This window comes from Falco punctatus (assembly GCF_963210335.1).
Source record: "Falco punctatus genome assembly, chromosome: 13".
Lineage (NCBI taxonomy): Eukaryota > Metazoa > Chordata > Aves > Falconiformes > Falconidae > Falco > Falco punctatus.
Window position 1 is genome coordinate 21,866,348 of NC_137593.1, and position 16,253 is coordinate 21,882,600.

Consider the following 16,253-nt stretch of genomic DNA (forward strand, 5'->3'; position numbering starts at 1 on the left):
TGTATGAGAGCACGAAGTATTTCAAGGAGTAGGTGTCCTTAGCCTCAGTTTCTTTTGGCCCATTTAAACCCTTAGTTCAAGAGATCCTTCCATTCAGACCAGCTTCTCAGTCAGCGCTTTGATCTGGCCTTGACCACCTCTTTTTGGTCGGACATAAGGTCAGTGTCCTACAACTATATACATTACTCTCTAGAAATCTGAGAAAAGTCAAAGTCAGTAACAACCCACCAGTCCAGCACATCACTTTGAAGGCCCTGTGGAAACAAAATTTTACTCTCCAGGAAAATCTGTCACAAGCCCAACTCTTTCGTCATCCACTTCAGGATATTCCTCCTCATTTTCCTATGCAATAGTAGGTCATACATGTCTCTGAACTGCAGGGAAAGTAAAAAAAAAAAACCAACAAAGGAAGTGCTTTTACTTCCTTAAAGGAAACTGAGCAACCCTTTTTAAACATTACTATGAAACTTGAAAGAAACCTTATGAATTTGATGGCTCCAGGCCAGAACTGAATCTTAATTGGCAGCAAAATCATTTCAGAACATACAATTAAATAATTCTTAAAAAACAGCACCAGAATGTAATTATTTTAAACTTACAATTTTAAAACAGTGTACCATATGCTCGTAATTGTATAAGCATAGATCCTAATCGCACACAGATCACAGCCAGTGGCTGATCAGATAACATCACAGTTCCAAAAAGCATGCAAAGGCAAAGCAGTTAACATATTTGAATAGTTTCACTTTTTTTTTCTTTTTTTAGTTATACAGTATAAATTGTTAGAACTCCTCTCTCTCCTACTCTAAAACCCTCTTCCCTCCCACCCCCCCCGCATGCATTTCCAATACAGCCCTTTGAACACATCTCTGAACAAGAACCGGCTTCCCCCTGCCCGGGTCAGGGGTGTATTCTGCTGCAGATACCTTCTTCTGGCACCAGCTATGAAAGGAGACATTGCAGGGATGCACTCAAAACCAGTGATCAACCAGTGAAGTCCAGCTGACTATATGGATCAATGAAAAAAGCTCATAAACGTAGGAAAATGTTTCTTTTCCCACAGCAGGTCAAATTTATCCCATCCAGCATTCGAGATTACGTTAGTATGAAGGACAATATTTTCCTCTGCATCTCTGCCCTTCCACTCAGGTTAGACTGATTTGAGAATAACACCTGAGCTCCCAAATCTGCTCTTATTCTTTTAATTCCAGATGATCTTACACTGGGTCTGTTTATAAACTGTCTGCACACGTATAGATTCTAACACTGAAAGGCTGCACGCCCACAGTTCTCAGGGCTTCACACAAGTTGGTTTTCTCGCAGTATGTATATCGAATGGGTTTGGGGAGATTCTAGTTAAGTCACAAGAGCTTGCTGATTTAATTACTCCAAGCTCTTCAGCCTACTCGCCATCCCATCATGATCCCCTCTTCAACTGGTTCTTTATCCCTCACCCTCTGGAAAACTGGTAAAATCTGAACCCACCAAGTTCCCCTGGCAACTCACCCATGGCTTCACCTGTAACCAATAACTAGTCATGCCTTTGGCTTATCTAAAGCCATTGTGTTTTACATCTGGTGATGTGGCCATTATTGAAAGCTTTCCATGAAGTAAAACACAATTGTACTAAATTATCTAAATTATACACGTGAAAAATGGCAGTGCAACAACCTGATATTAGAAGCGTTTGTGCAAGAGCCATGGAAGGGCTGACATTTATTTCCTTACTGACTACATTTCTATTCTAACCTTGTGATCAAGCCACATTTTGGCCCTCATCTCAAAATATTTTTTCTCCTGACTGTGGCCCTGCTATGAGATCTGTTCCATCCTATCATCATATGCCAGGTCACCCAACACTTCCATATTCAACCACCTCTACGCAGTCACAAGGATTCACAATTACAGGGTTGATACACGCTTCTGTTTCCTGTCTTCCAAATGGAAAACTTGTGTTTCTCTCCACAGGCGATACCATTACCCGCTGCAACACCAACAGCTGGCCGCTCATACTGGAGAGGACGGGGGGGGGGGGGGGGGGGGGGGGAGGAAAAAAAAAAGGAAAATAAAAGACTGAACAGACTTTATTCAGCACTTTTGCCATCTTCCTGCAATCTAACCCCAGAACGGTGATTACACAGATGCATTAGCAGACAGTCAGCATTTTCCGCTGCCCTTTCTTCCCTGCAACACTTCGTACAACTGCCAACTTGCCTGGCTGCTGGAAAGCTGAATGGGGAATAACACAGGCAACACACTGGGAAAACTGCCCTGATGCTAGTGAAAGGGCATGCCTGCTTTTTTCCTTGATCCTCATGGCAGCACCACAAGCTAACCTCTAGAAATACGCCACCTTACAGTTAAAGGCGGCTTGAACACAAAGGTACGAGCAGACAACTTATTTCTTTAAGGGGAAAAATAAAAATACATTTAAGTAAATGGAGCTAGCATTAAACATGATGTAATTTGAAAGGCTCTTTGCCCACATTTGTGTTGCTTAGTTCCACAAAGTTGTGTTCACGGTTTACTGGCCCAAAGAAGTTCCTCATGAAGGTATCTATGAAGTCCTCATGGACAGAAATGTAAGCCTGTGTTCAGGCTTCTACTTCAGAGGCAGCTGGTAACCCAACAGCATAGCCACAGATGTGACGAAGATGAACAAAGCACAAAAAATATGGCAATGTACAAGATCCAGTGTCAGCATTGCTTTGTCCTTTTGAAATAATCATTAACAACAGGGTGTACCAGGTATTCACACGGCCTCCCTTTTTATCGCCAGAAACTATCAGCATTAGGAAAACACTATACGGTATCTTCCACTGTGTAAGTAATTGTGGAATTTATCATAGCAATCAGTCAAAGTTATGATGTCTATTTTTTTTACTCACAAAGGAAGCCATGAATCACGTGACAACTTTCCAGGGGAATGGGACTTCATTCCTGGTACATGAAATAATTTAAGGTGGCTGTAGGAACTGGATCAAATGTCTGGAAAGGAGTCACTGGCTAGTATTTCCAAACAGCATTTCTGAACAACGTCTTTACCACGTGGCACAAATTAAGTCTAATTATTTCAGCTTTAAAAAATCAGTTACTTGTAAGACATCTGTCTTTTCAATGTCCAGTTTACCTCTCTAATCAATACGAAAGAACCTGTCAATCTTGCTCTGAATCCTTAGCCTGTCATCAGAACCACTCAGCGCATAAGCACACGTTTACCATCCACCTTTGTAGCCCTCCTGGCAAATGTTCCTATTATCACCTTTCACAATAAAAAAAATGCTCGTTTGCTGCTTAGAAGAAATAATTACATTTATGAATCAGGCATTACCTAAACCCTGGAAAATGACATTACTGATTTTTTAAAAGGAATCATAAACACTGATTGTCACAGCACACTTTCCCACTCTATTTCTTCACTGAGCAAGAACATGTCACCCAGCTGTAATCAAGAGACCATCTAGTAATTTCATGACCAACACAAACATTACTTTTGAATTCTAACCTAAACCCAATGCCACAAAGCAAGTCATGTGGGCAAAGCTCACGTGCCCCTGTGCAGACATAAGTCAAGACTCATGTGTCCTCCACTACCATTTTTTGACAATAAAATTTCCAAAACTTTCTGCCATAAATGGTTTGCAAAGCCAAATACTAGCTTAAGGGGATTCCATTTGGGTTTCACCAAAGTGCAGCCTGATTTTAACAGAACATGAAGCATGTCATGGTCTGCATGACACTTCTACTATCTTTCTGGAAAGCTGCTACATAAACCATCAGTCATCATCATCCTGTATGTAAGCTTTATGATCAACTGTTTCCAATTCAATTTCTGTGTAATTTATACCATACATCAGCACGCAATCATTATGGAAAGCATTCTGGAAAGCGTTTCAAAGGAGGAAAAAAAAAAAAAAAAAGATGTATTTTAAAGCACAATCTTTTGATCGGTACTGCAATGTTTTAGTACAATTCCAGTAAAATTACCACGACACTAAAACCCATGCAAGTAAAAATCTTGCATGAAATCTACATTAAAAGCCTCCTCCCAGGCATTTGGCATTTCTTCCCTTTTTGCTATACAATTTAAGTTTTCATTTTTATATATAATTTACCACCCGAGCTAGAGTATTTTTAAATACAACCTTCTGAATGTGAATCAACGCACAGCTCGCTTATTGACTTCCTCCCCCAGTGAGTCAAGATTAAAGGCTACCTTTGAACTCTTCCCAAATGTGACGCACCGCTTGAACAGTGGTTTTGACCCAAATCACACTGTTTGGACAACATCTGGACCATCAAGGCTCTTTTTAGGCAATTCTTTCCTCACCCTTGAGGCTGCTGTCTAGCAGTATTTATGTGTGCTGGTAAGTAGCTGCCGACACAGCTGAGCTGCCATGCTGTCTTTGCATGCATCTTACCATTAACTACCTTGTGCATCTACCAGTAACGCCCAAAACCTTCCTGTATTACCTGTAACAAACTTCATGTTCTTTAATCTTCTCATACTTCCTTCACCAAATGATTTCTTTAACACCTAAAGCAATAGCTGTATGTCTTCCGTGTGCTTCCCAATGCTCCTTGAAAGGGCACCTTCATCATTTTGGTAGACACAGATGTGAAGACTCCACGCTCTCAAGCTATTAAGGTACCACCATCTCCTTTGTAGTATCCATCATAAACCACAAATCTAATCATATCTAAATCATAAAGCATATGTTAGTAGGTGGCTTAACATTTAATTCCTACATTCACTTGATGTATGTTTGCGAGCAGCACGCATCTCAATGGTGGTTTTTTGCATATTAATTGCCAATATTTTCTATTAGTTAAAAGAGAATAAAAACCTTTGGGAGAGGAAGAGAATATACAACTAGAACTGACCATAAATCCAGATAAAAGCCACAATTAGGACCACATGAATTCATCATTCCTCTTTCAGGCAATAATATGCAGGTACACTTAAGATACAAGCCTTTTTTAACTAAGCAAAATTAAACTAAAATAAAAACTAAAAAAATAATCTGCAACTTCAGCAGAAAAAGGACCCAGAAAAATTCAGCCGAAGTCTAGTTTTAAAGGTCTCCTATGAGATTATGAAAACGAACAAAGACCTACATAAGAAACCTCACATGACAGTCAAGGTTTCTTTCATCTAAGGAGTTCGTGAGAGAAGATAAACATGTAAAAATATACATCTCATTGTGCAACCACTGGAGAAAGCAAACTTCACATGAGATAGTAGTTTTGCTAAGCCTGCAACATTGCTTTTTGTGTGCATTCATTCCACAAGGCCTGCTTTTTAAACAAAAAAAGAAAAAAAAAGCCCAAAAGACAAATGAAGGCAGTTAGACACAAGCAAATTCACAATTATGAAACTGAAAGAGTGTAACCAAGTGCCTGAAGCCTACCCGACGGCACACCTCTGTGCAGGGACGTGGGGACACGCGTCGGTTTAGTTACAGCAACCTGGGTTTACGGCTCTGTTGTGGTCAGACCTTCACATCAGACCTTGCTGTTCCCCAACACCTCCTTTTCTGCAGAACGGGGAGCTCATTCAGTATGTGTCGAATCCTGCAAAAATTAATGTTTTGCCACTACTGAGTTTACATAAAATATTTAAGAGACTACAAATAAAAGCCATTAGAGAGATGAGCGTCTGTGTTTTAACCATGCACACTACTTTTAGTTACCTTTTTGAGAAGATTAAAATAAAGCAGCTTTTGCTTTTCATCCCACTCACACCCTCCCACTACAAATTCTGTCTGAGCTAATCCTCCTTCTACAGACGTCAAAATAGGGCGTAAGTATTACAGCTACTTACTGCCAAAATGTGTTGGTTTAATATCCCATTACCATTGTAATACTGGCACAATAACTTATTATATGCGACAGCTTTTGCAGTTAGTCAAGGATAGAGCCACTTACTCTGTAGTTTTTTCATCCACGTGAAACTATCCTCGTAAAATCTGTAAAAGAGAAAATTTAAGGTCTGAATTAGATGCTTAGCTCAGACTATAATGCCAGACAAAATAAAAGGCTTATAAGGTCCTCACGCACACTCCTCCCACCCTGTCATTTCCACTGTCTCTGCCTTTGTGTAAAGTGATTTGTCCAGAAATTCTGGTTTCAGTATTTACAAACACATTGCTTAACCCCTTACTTCCCAGCATTTTAAAAAATACTTTCACTGATTTTTTTATATATATAATTAAATTTTTTTAGTGCAACTTTCTGCATGAAGGCCAAGACAGTCACCAGGTCAGAACATGCTTCCGATGAAGACTCAGTGTTTGTCAAAAGGTTCAGGATAATCCTTCAGGAACCTGCAGCGCAGAAATACGCAGAAGAAACAGACAGCAGCCTGTTCAAGGCTTTAAAAATATTTAGGTTAAAGTGCACGTAATGACACGGGCCGCTATCAGATACACTGAAGTCAACGGGCATCCAAAAAAATAGTAAATTCAAGTAAGTTCCTCCACTCCAGCCACAGCAGATCAGCCAACAGCAGAGGACGGGGTTCCAGGGGACGCCCCGCACCCTGCCACGGCGCTGCTTCCCCAGCGCTGCCGCCCGGGGCCGGGGCACACCGGCCGGGGGAGGCGGGACGGGGGCGGCCAGCGCGCTGCAGGCTCCCGCCCGGCACGGGGCGGCCCCGCCGGCAGACCGGGAGCCCCGCCGGCAGACCGGCAACACGGCAGCCCGCCCGCGGGCACCGTCCCGGGGCAAAGTTTGTGCCCGCCGAGGCCTGGCGGAGGCGGCCGGGCTCCGTGCGGGGGCACCGCCCGCCGCCGGCCGAGCTGCCCCCCTCCCTGCGCCCGCCGGGCCGCTCCGGCCAGCCCGGCCGAGGCACTCCTGCTGCCCCCGCTCCCCGCCGCGCCCCCACTCCGCCCCGGCCGGCCGGAGCCGCCGGGTGTTTAACGGGGGGAGAGCAGCCCCGCGGATACAGCCGGCTCGTAGAGGGGCGCCAGCCCCAGCGCTCCCCGGCAGCGCTCCCAGGGCACCGTCCCACCTGCCCCCGCCCGCCGCGCCCCATACCTGCCCCGCCGCGCTCAGCGCCTCCTCCCGGGGCCGGGGCCGGGGCTGGAGCTGGAGCCGCTGCCCGCCGCCACGCCACGGCTCCGGCACGGCAGCCCGCCGAGCGCCCCGGCCCCTGCGAGCGCCGCCCCCGCGCCGCCCGCCAGCGCCCCCTGCCGCCCACCGCCCCGCAGCGGGGGTCCCCGCCTGCCGCCTCCCGGCACAGCTGGCACGGTGGCACAGCTGGCACGGCGGCACGGCCGGGCGTGGGGAGGGAACGGGGCGCCCGTGGCGGTCCCCGGGCCGGTCCCCGCCCACCGAGCGCCCCTTTCGGGGCCGCGGCTGCACCGGAGCCCCGGCTTTCAACTTGGTGCAGCCTCCAGCGCCTGAGCAACCGGCCGGCGGCTCCCTGGGAAGCCAGCACAAACAGCGGGCGCCGCGCAGGGAAAGGGTCGCTGCCGAGGACTCGTCTGGCAAATCCCTCCCATACTGCACTAACCGAGACGTACAGCTGGAGTTGACGCGGCCCTTTGTAAGAAATGCCAGTTTCAAGTTCTGGTCAAAGCAGAAGTCCACGAATGTGGATCAAAAGATAAAACATAATCCCGTATATAGCTGATGCAAGTGAAGTCATTTCGTAACTCACAAAGTACTCACTAGTTTTATTGCCAGCACAGCAGCTCCCAGTTAATCAGCATTTCCCCTCGCAGGAGCCGATTCTGCTCTACCAGCAGGAGCACTTCTTTGATCCCACAAGCTGATCATCTTCCGGATGACACCAATTTTTCATGTATTCCCAAAGTAGATACTAAAACCAATTCTGCAGGTTTGGGGAATGCCTTAAATCCCTTTACACACCTACTTCGACATGTCTGTGCAGAACCTATGCAAATACTGGGCAATCAAAGCAGACCTGCTGATGGTAAACATTTGGCAGCAGTGTTTATGGCAAATGGCTGTAAGGTTGGTCTTGTGGCAGTCAAGAGTCGCCTCAAAGAGCATATGTTCACATATTCCTACGGTTCCACTTGCAATCCTGGATACTTCTGCCAGTTTCCAGCTGCATTGTCATGCTGCTCTGCCAGCCAAGCTACTTATCTGCATGGCCTCTACTCTTGGGTCATGGTGACTGGTGGTCGCTGCCCCACAAACAGCAGCTTGGAGCCAAATTTTCTCTCTTTGATACTGCACATCCACAGAGCCAACGTATGTGGCAAAAAGATTGAGCTTGTTTTTCTAGGTAGATTAGTACTTTGGCCTGACTGGTATGATTTCACCTGGAAATATGCTGAGGTTCTCCATCTTTCCATTTGGGGTAAGAAGTAGGAATTATTCTAGTTTTAACCAACAGACTGCACAGCGGTGTGCCAAGGGGTCGCCCAGCTGCAGGTCAGAGGACTGGAGCCTTTGCCAGCTGCTGTTCTTTAAAAACCATACCCAGAGATGCTCAGCAGTGTGGTGGCTGGCCTGCCAACTAACTGCTGCACATCTAACACACAGACATTGCTGTTCTTCCCTGCTACCAGCATCATATCACATCAGATTGACCACAAAGGTGCTCTTATTTTTTTAGAAAACCAGTGCTGACCATCTGAAAAAGAAGTTTGCAGGAGAGTGGAAGACAAACTATGGGGCCCTAGGTGTGGAACGCTGAGACTTCCGCCTGCCTTCACTAGATCCCTTCAGGGCATGTTAGGATTGTATAATGCTTGACATCAGCACAGCGAAATCTGACCTTTCCCTACCCAGAAAGCAGAATGCGGACTGTAAAGGAAAAATCAGCTCCCTACGGAAGCAATAACTTACCATGATAGCAAATGTTTGCCAGGGCAGTTACATTTCCACCTCCATCCAGAATAAAGTGTGATTCACAAAGGATTTGGGATTCAGGAACCGTCAATCTGTTCTCCATGTAATGAAAGGTTTTAATTTTCTTCACAGAATGTTTTTGCTTTGGAGAATAAAATACAGTTGTCTATACACATAAAAGAAATAAAATTCATTAGAGAGAGTCATTATGATATTTATAATACAATTGACTATGTACTCAAAAGCTGTTAATATTCTGAAAAATTCTCTTTTCCAAGCACACTTGGATTTGAAAGATCCAATCAGAGGAGACAAAATGAATACTTGCAGGGCAGAGCATGTGCGACTGTTGTCCTTGGAGCAGACTTGGAGTTATGCACAGTCCCACCACATCACCTCACTTGATTTTATTGTTAATTGGATCTACTTTCTCATACACATACCATTATGCATCCAATTATCTTCTCATAGCGCAAATGCTACTTCATATCATCAGAATTTGCTCTTCCAGGAAGTATTGTAAAGATGTCCTTACAGCCGAGTGAATTAGCTGTGACAAACAGAAGTGTTGTTTCATTAACCAGACAGTAGCTGTGACCGCGTATGGATGCTAAAACTGCAAGCTCGCTCAGCAACAACCACCAATTGCTACTGAGACAATCCACGATCATATGTGGCCAAACCCTGTAGCATTCCTCTCTCTGGCGTCAACCCCAAGAGGTAAACTGACAACCTGAATTAGAAAGGATAGGTCACAGTGAAACGCAGTCCCATCATCCAGGGAGGACAGTTCTAATTATATGGTTTCTTTGGATTTCTGAGCGCCTGGTCCTAAGCCTACATTTTATTTTTTTTTAAGAGTTATGTATATTGCAACTGTTAGGTGAGGAGTTTTCTCCCTCTACTTCATTTCTAGTCATCAAGTTAGAGCAACTACACATCCTTCTGTTTGCCAGAGTTTTTGAATAGGAGATTCTTGGGAGAAGGTACAGGTTGGTTCAGGGCTGTCCTGCAGACAAATCCTAACATACATAGTACACCATCAGTTAGGTTTCACAGCATAAAATAATTGCATTTTTCTGTTTAATCCAACAGCTAATACTTCTGCAAAAAGTAAGAATCAGGAAGCCCAAAGACTTTACCCAAAATACCAGCTAGATCCCAGTTACTGCTCCCAAAAGCTATGAAGCAATGGAGTATAATACATAAGCAAAAGTGAGTAGGAAGAGAGAAAGGCAAGTCACTGCTCTACAGACAACTTTACAGTCAGTTTTGCTCATAAAGGAGTGGTTCAGGCACTTCTGAACTATTGTACATTTGAACTGTGTGACAGTATTTCATATGAAGTAATAGTTGAATAAGGTATTTCAGTTCTAGGTTACTTCTTCATTCTAACAGTTTCGGACCCTATACGTTTGTGGGTTGGTTGTTTTTTGGGGGTTGGGTTTTTTTTATTTTCTTTTAAGAACACAAGAGTTTCAGCGGTCTGAATCATTCTTTCAGTTCCATTGTTCGACTTTGGCTGGATTTCTCAGCTACACGCCTGAATGCTTTAGAGAGTCCTTACTCTCCATCTAGCAAAAGGTCGCTTCTGACAATACCCCATTCTTAGCAAGCACTGTTTTCAGTTTGCTCATTACTGACTGAGATGCTTTATGTCTCAGTCCTACCGCTTTTAAGTATTTAAAGAAACTGCTGACAGTTCTGGAAGGAAACCCCTTTGAAAACAGTTATTTATGTCTGCTTTTTGCCACCATGTACCTGGAGCCTGATGTCACCTTTCAGTTGCTTTGTGCATGTTCCTGTGTCATTCCAAGTGTTATGTGGCGTATCTGTCCAACGCCTGACAAAGTTAGCCCTGGTTTTATAGCTTTGAGTGCCTTGATGACTCATGTATATTTCAACACTATATTCCTGTAATTTCCTGGGATGCCAGTATTGTTACCCACTAAATTACCTCAATCTGAGTTTCAATGGATCTTTTGGAATCTTTCAACAATATTATAACCATTGGTTTGAATATGGTGCTGCAGCCACTTGCCCCAATTTTCTGTAACTCTTCTATTGCATTACAGCAGCTTCTGTTTTCTTCAGAGGCTGTCTATTATCTCATTCGTCAGCATTTCTACATATATGACTTTACAGCATATAAATTATCTCTGCAGGGAGTCACTCCATTCAACCCTCAAACATGCTATTTTGCAGTGTATCATGTTCATGTTAAATATTACGTTTCCATCTCTTGCTCTCAGGCTTAACTTCCTGATAATATCATCACACTCGACCTCATCAGTTTCAGCTGTAATCAAGCAATCAGCAAGTAAATAACAAACTTGAAATATTACCACATATTTCATTATTTTCCTCTACTCTTTCACAGGTTGATTAAACCCCAAATAATAATTACAAATTCTACATTGTTTCTAGATAGAAACAGACAGCAGAAAATGCCTTATCTGGCTGTACTTGCCAATATTCCCCTTTCTTCTGGATAGCATCACAGAAAGCCCTGTTTCTTTTTCAGAGTGTACTGAAGACTGCTGCTTGCACACAACTGTGACCTAGAGTACAAACAGGTATGCTCAGAGAGGGACAGGCTGCCCAGAGAAGTTGTGGAGTCTCCTTCTCTGGAGACATTCAAAACCTGACTGGACGCGATTCTGTGCAACCTGCTGCAGGTGAACCTGCTTTAGCAGGGGGTTGGACTAGATCTTCAGAGGTCCCTTCCAACCCTGACCATTCTGTGATTTTGTGATAACACTCCTTCATTTGGAAAATCATCTGAGTTAATTGCAGGATTATCAAAAAGAAATTATGACCTCTGAACAAATGTAACCTGAATAGTTAGTTTGACCTATTACTTCCTCCTCCTTCCATTTCCAAGGCCCACTGTCATGCAGCTGGATGTATATCAGCCATGGGATTAAAATACAGGCATGTCATTCCAGCAGGCTGACATTTTATCCTGGCAGGACCCTACATGGTCACCAGAGGATTGTCAGTGCATGTCAGAATAACAAAGACCAGTTAATCGAGTCATTCAACAACAACACAGCTGTCTACAAAGGTAGTTATAGTATTCATGGGATAGTTATCACCAAATGGCAATATTGCACATCACTTTCCCATTGTGCTTTTTCTAAATGTGCAAACACGGTGTGATATTTTGAAGAAAAGAGCTTGTTGTCACTTCTTTATGGAGAAATTTCTGCAAGCAGCAGAAACCACAAACTAAATTTGGCGCTGAAGTTTTTGAAAGAGGAAGCCTGTGTGGGACCACAGTCATGGAGGAATATGTGCAATATAAATAGACTTTATAAGTATGCTAAGAAAATACCTATATCATGCATTGCTGATTGCTCCCCAACAGAAAACCCAACACCTGTTTCCACTTTGCAGAGGTTTGGCAGTGGTATTTGTAGCCAAATTTCTTCAGCGTGGACATGCTAGCATAAGACACAGTATGGGAACCATAGCTCCCATTTCACTCAGTGCCACTGGAAAGGAAGTTTAAGCGACTTTTTTTTTTTTTTTTTTTTTTTTTGGCATAATGTCTTATGACACATCATACGTCAGTTCTGATCAAAGGGCTCCTGTTCATAGTTCACACTTCAAAGCAGTTTTAAATAAGATCCTACACTCATTTAAAAGCACAAACAAGCGACTCAAACTGTAGCTTTTGTTGCCATCTAAGATGTGTGTTACATAGATAATCAGTTATTCTACTCATAGATTTTTATCCAGGTGTTATTCTGAACACCTATTTTGAATTACACATATATTGAGATGTGACAGACTTCTTAAGCAACAGCCTTAAACTAAAATTAAATCTTAAGGAACTCTGCTTTTAATTCACCCCGCTTTGCCTCTCCAAATAGTAGTCAGCAGAGTAGGGCTTTGAGATGGAAACCAGCTTAAAGAGAGCACCCCACCTTTGCCACTCCATAGGTGCACTATTTGGCTAGCCTATTATTTTACCTATTTAAAGCTCCAATTGGTAATTTTCTACTAGGATTAAATTCTGAAAAGAAACTCCACAAAGGCTTTAGCATAGTCCTCTGAAACACAGGTCTCCAAGCGACTGAATATGTATCATTGCTTTTATTTGCATTTCAAACAACTCAGATGAAAGTACAAATGCCCAAAAAGGCAGCAGGTGCTTAGAAAAAGCCTCAAAAACAACTCTTAAAATAACTGCATACATACACAACTACTCTCCAGTGTTACTTATGATCCCAAACAGCTCCTTCTGTTTCCCCGGAATAAGGCAAGCCATTCTTACAGCACTTAATTGGTTCTAGGGGTAACCAAGTCCAGCTGCTCTGTCTAGCAAAGAAGCACAGCTGCCTTCCCTCAGTCCAGAGGAGCTGAGGAGGGGAAAAAATGGAAAGTACCCACCACTTCAAGAGCTCCATTCCCAGGGTCTCACAAACCTGACTAGAATCTGGATTGGAATTTTAAACAGATCCTTTAGGAGCAGCAATCAGCTTCCTAGGCAACCAGGGTGGCCGCATCACTGTGCTGCTTACATGGAGATAGGAAGAAGGGGAGGGGGTGTGGAAATATATGTATGTATATAATTGCCCTTATATGCTCACAGGAGGGTTTCCTAGTTCATAAATATTCTTGCTGCAAGCTGTGATTTTTGTTAAATTCAGACTCAACTTGCCAAAGTGGTAGGCAGTTAAGTTATTCCGAGTGACAGCTTTTAGCCCTTCTGTTGCCGGGTGAGCTGGTACCAGATGGTTAGATGCCAGCAAAACTGGCTTTAGAGTGTCTGGATGCTTCCTGGTGCCTGAGGAACACCCAGGTACCTCGCTGGGGAAGATTTGTGACCCTTCTGGTGGGTGGGACTAAAAAGTTGTCCATGAAGCTAGGTGAATTTTAAGCACGTTATATTATTTCCCTGTTGTATTTAATTCTCAGGGAAACTGCCAACTTCAAAAGTCTAATTAGGGATACCTACCTAGACAAAAAGTCCTTGGCACTGACATTATTACTGCCAGCTTCCTTATTACCTCGTTCTCTGATATGCTTCGAACCTGCTCAGGAGGGACCCCAGCCAGACACAAAAAGGGATGGCTGTTCCTCCTTAGTCATTGTCCTTCTATTAAAACCAATACCAAGGGCACCCATACAGCAGATCTATGTCCCACACTGCTGTCCAAGATCTGAAGATGGGAAAAGCCTTGGAATACAGAAAAGACACACAGAAGCTTACGTTGACATATAAATATTTTTCATGCTGTATCCTTTGTCATCAGAGAGGCAAAAAATCCATACAGAACAGGGTATGTCAGTCTCCTTAGCCTATAGTCAGTCAGTAATGCTGGTTTGCATTAAAGCCAGCGGGTACAGCTGCATTTGGTATACTGACCTGATGTTCCATCAGGAGAGAATGTATACATGAATACAGAGAACATGGGTGGGTGTAGCAGGAACAACATTCAAATTAGAATATTAAGTCATTGCTACTTGAAATATGAATATTACCAATCAATTTAAGTATCTGATTGTCCTAGCTTCCTATTTCTGTAAACAAATCTGTTGGCTGGGAATGCAAGACATATAGTCTGGATCCATGTCCTATTTTAAGTAAATAGTACTGCAACACCCATCTACCCAAACTTTTAATCCTTACTGCTTAAAATTAATGCTGACTGATATATTGTGAATCAGCAGAAGACGACTTCTACACCTGTACATGCACATACTGCTGTATCAGTGTGAACACATACATTGCTCCAAGGCAGGAATAGTAATGTACTAAGCAGATATAAAGCCAGACACTTCAATATAGTTTCTTTCTAGCTGTATTTAATATTCATGTCAGGAATACACCTCAGTTTTAGGGCTCAATTCTTCTGCATTAACATACATAAGGCACTTCCCCAGTGTTGTAGGAGTAAATAAGAAAGTGGGTAGAATGTAGAGAGTGAATGAGTTGTGTAGTGTTTTCTCAGAATGACAGAGGAAAAGCAGTCAGTGTGGCTAAGCCAGGCTTCTCGGTTTCTACACCCACATAGAGTGAGTGTTTCAAGTATTCATTTCCTGCTCACTACTTTAAGGTTTGTCAAATAAACAAATCCAGTAGCCTTAAGAGTAGCTGCAACCCTAAGAGAACTTGCTTTCAGACAAGGAAGAGAAAAAGCCATATTTTAATATTTGATTCAACCTGGATAAGCCCACTGTGAACACCAGTGATGAGCAGGCAAGTGGCAGTATTCTGAGAAGATCTAGATAAGAAAACCGCAACTGTAGCACTGCCTGATTCCTTTCAGGTCATTTAAGCTTCTATTCTTATAAATTTTGCCTAGTACAGTCTGAGGAGAAAAAAAAACAACCCCATTTTACTCTTTAACTATGGATTCTTTAGCCAGTTAATTCCTAATGCTTCCCTTGCTTTTTTTAAGGGACTAGAATACTTTTCCAGTTACAGTTTTCAGATACTGCACAGCTGAAGCTTCAGGGATCAAAGCCAGGGCTTCATCAGAATTAGGTTTCGACAATATAACTGAAACAGAACAGAAACCAGGAAATAAAGAGCAGCTGAAGATAAACGTGCACACAGATGCATGGACTTTTAGGGAAGATTTTCTAGATCGTAATAAGCTTACTTAAATACTGAGGTAATGGGTCAGAGTGTTCTGCACTGCTTAGGCAGTTCAGAACAGCTGAGAAACTATCACTCTCCCAGGTGTCAATTCCTAATCTCATTTCTAACATCTTTTTTTCCTAGCAGAAAAAGAAAAAGCATATTAGGTCCAATCCTGGCTAGTAAAGCCCTAGACAGACCTTTATTTTTGCTAGAACAGGAAGCAGAATCAGCAGGTCTAAAATTTCAAACGGCATTTAATGTTTCTGGCTATTCAAGTTTTGTTAACAAACTCACAATGTTTTTGTTAATGTTAATGTGCATTACTACAGCCTCATAGGTCCTAAGTGTCCTTACTTTCCTGAACTCTAGGGCTTTTTCCTAAAGGTGTCTCTGTACTCCTTTTTTAAGGCTCTCCTTCTTTCCTCTGAAAATACAGTTTAGTAGCACTTCTTACATAGGGGGATAGTTCCACTGCCTTTAGTAGAATTATTGCCAATTTATCTTAGAGTCAAGCACCTTTGATGACCGCATACGGTGCGTGCCCCATTCCCGTTGCTCCTGCACTGCAGCTGCACGCTGGGCAGGGAAAGGGCCAGCTGCTCCCAGCGGGGCAGAGCACAGTAATCGCAGCAGGCAGGGGCATCGCCACCTGGGGCCAGCCCCACAGGGCCCGGGCAAGGGAAGCAGGGCAGACCCGGGGGTGGGGGCCAGGTTCAAGCAAGAGCCCAGATCCTCAGGTGAGATCCTGGTGAGGAATCAGGTCCCAGGTCAAGCCAGGAAGCAAATCCACCAGTCAGAATCAAGCCAAGTGATTTGCAAGCAGGTCCAC

General features: G+C 43.4%; 1 protein-coding gene across 7 annotated transcripts in view; it reads right to left on the reverse strand.

Moving 5' to 3' along the window:
* Positions 1–12,701, reverse strand: part of PXYLP1 (2-phosphoxylose phosphatase 1) — a 64,419-nt gene extending 51,718 nt beyond the window's left edge. Inside the window, exons 1-3 of one of the 7 annotated variants that reach the window (XM_080410328.1) lie at positions 7,039–12,396; positions 5,929–5,969; positions 5,412–5,574 (exon numbers count right to left, since the gene is read on the reverse strand). The gene's annotated coding sequence lies outside the window, so the exon portion shown is untranslated. Of the gene's footprint in view, positions 1–5,411; positions 5,575–5,928; positions 5,970–6,258; positions 6,629–7,038 lie in introns of those variants that run through there. The other 6 variants (XM_080410333.1, XM_080410329.1, XM_080410330.1 and 3 more) reach the window with 6 other exon arrangements.
* Positions 12,702–16,253: the final 3,552 nt, after the last annotated feature.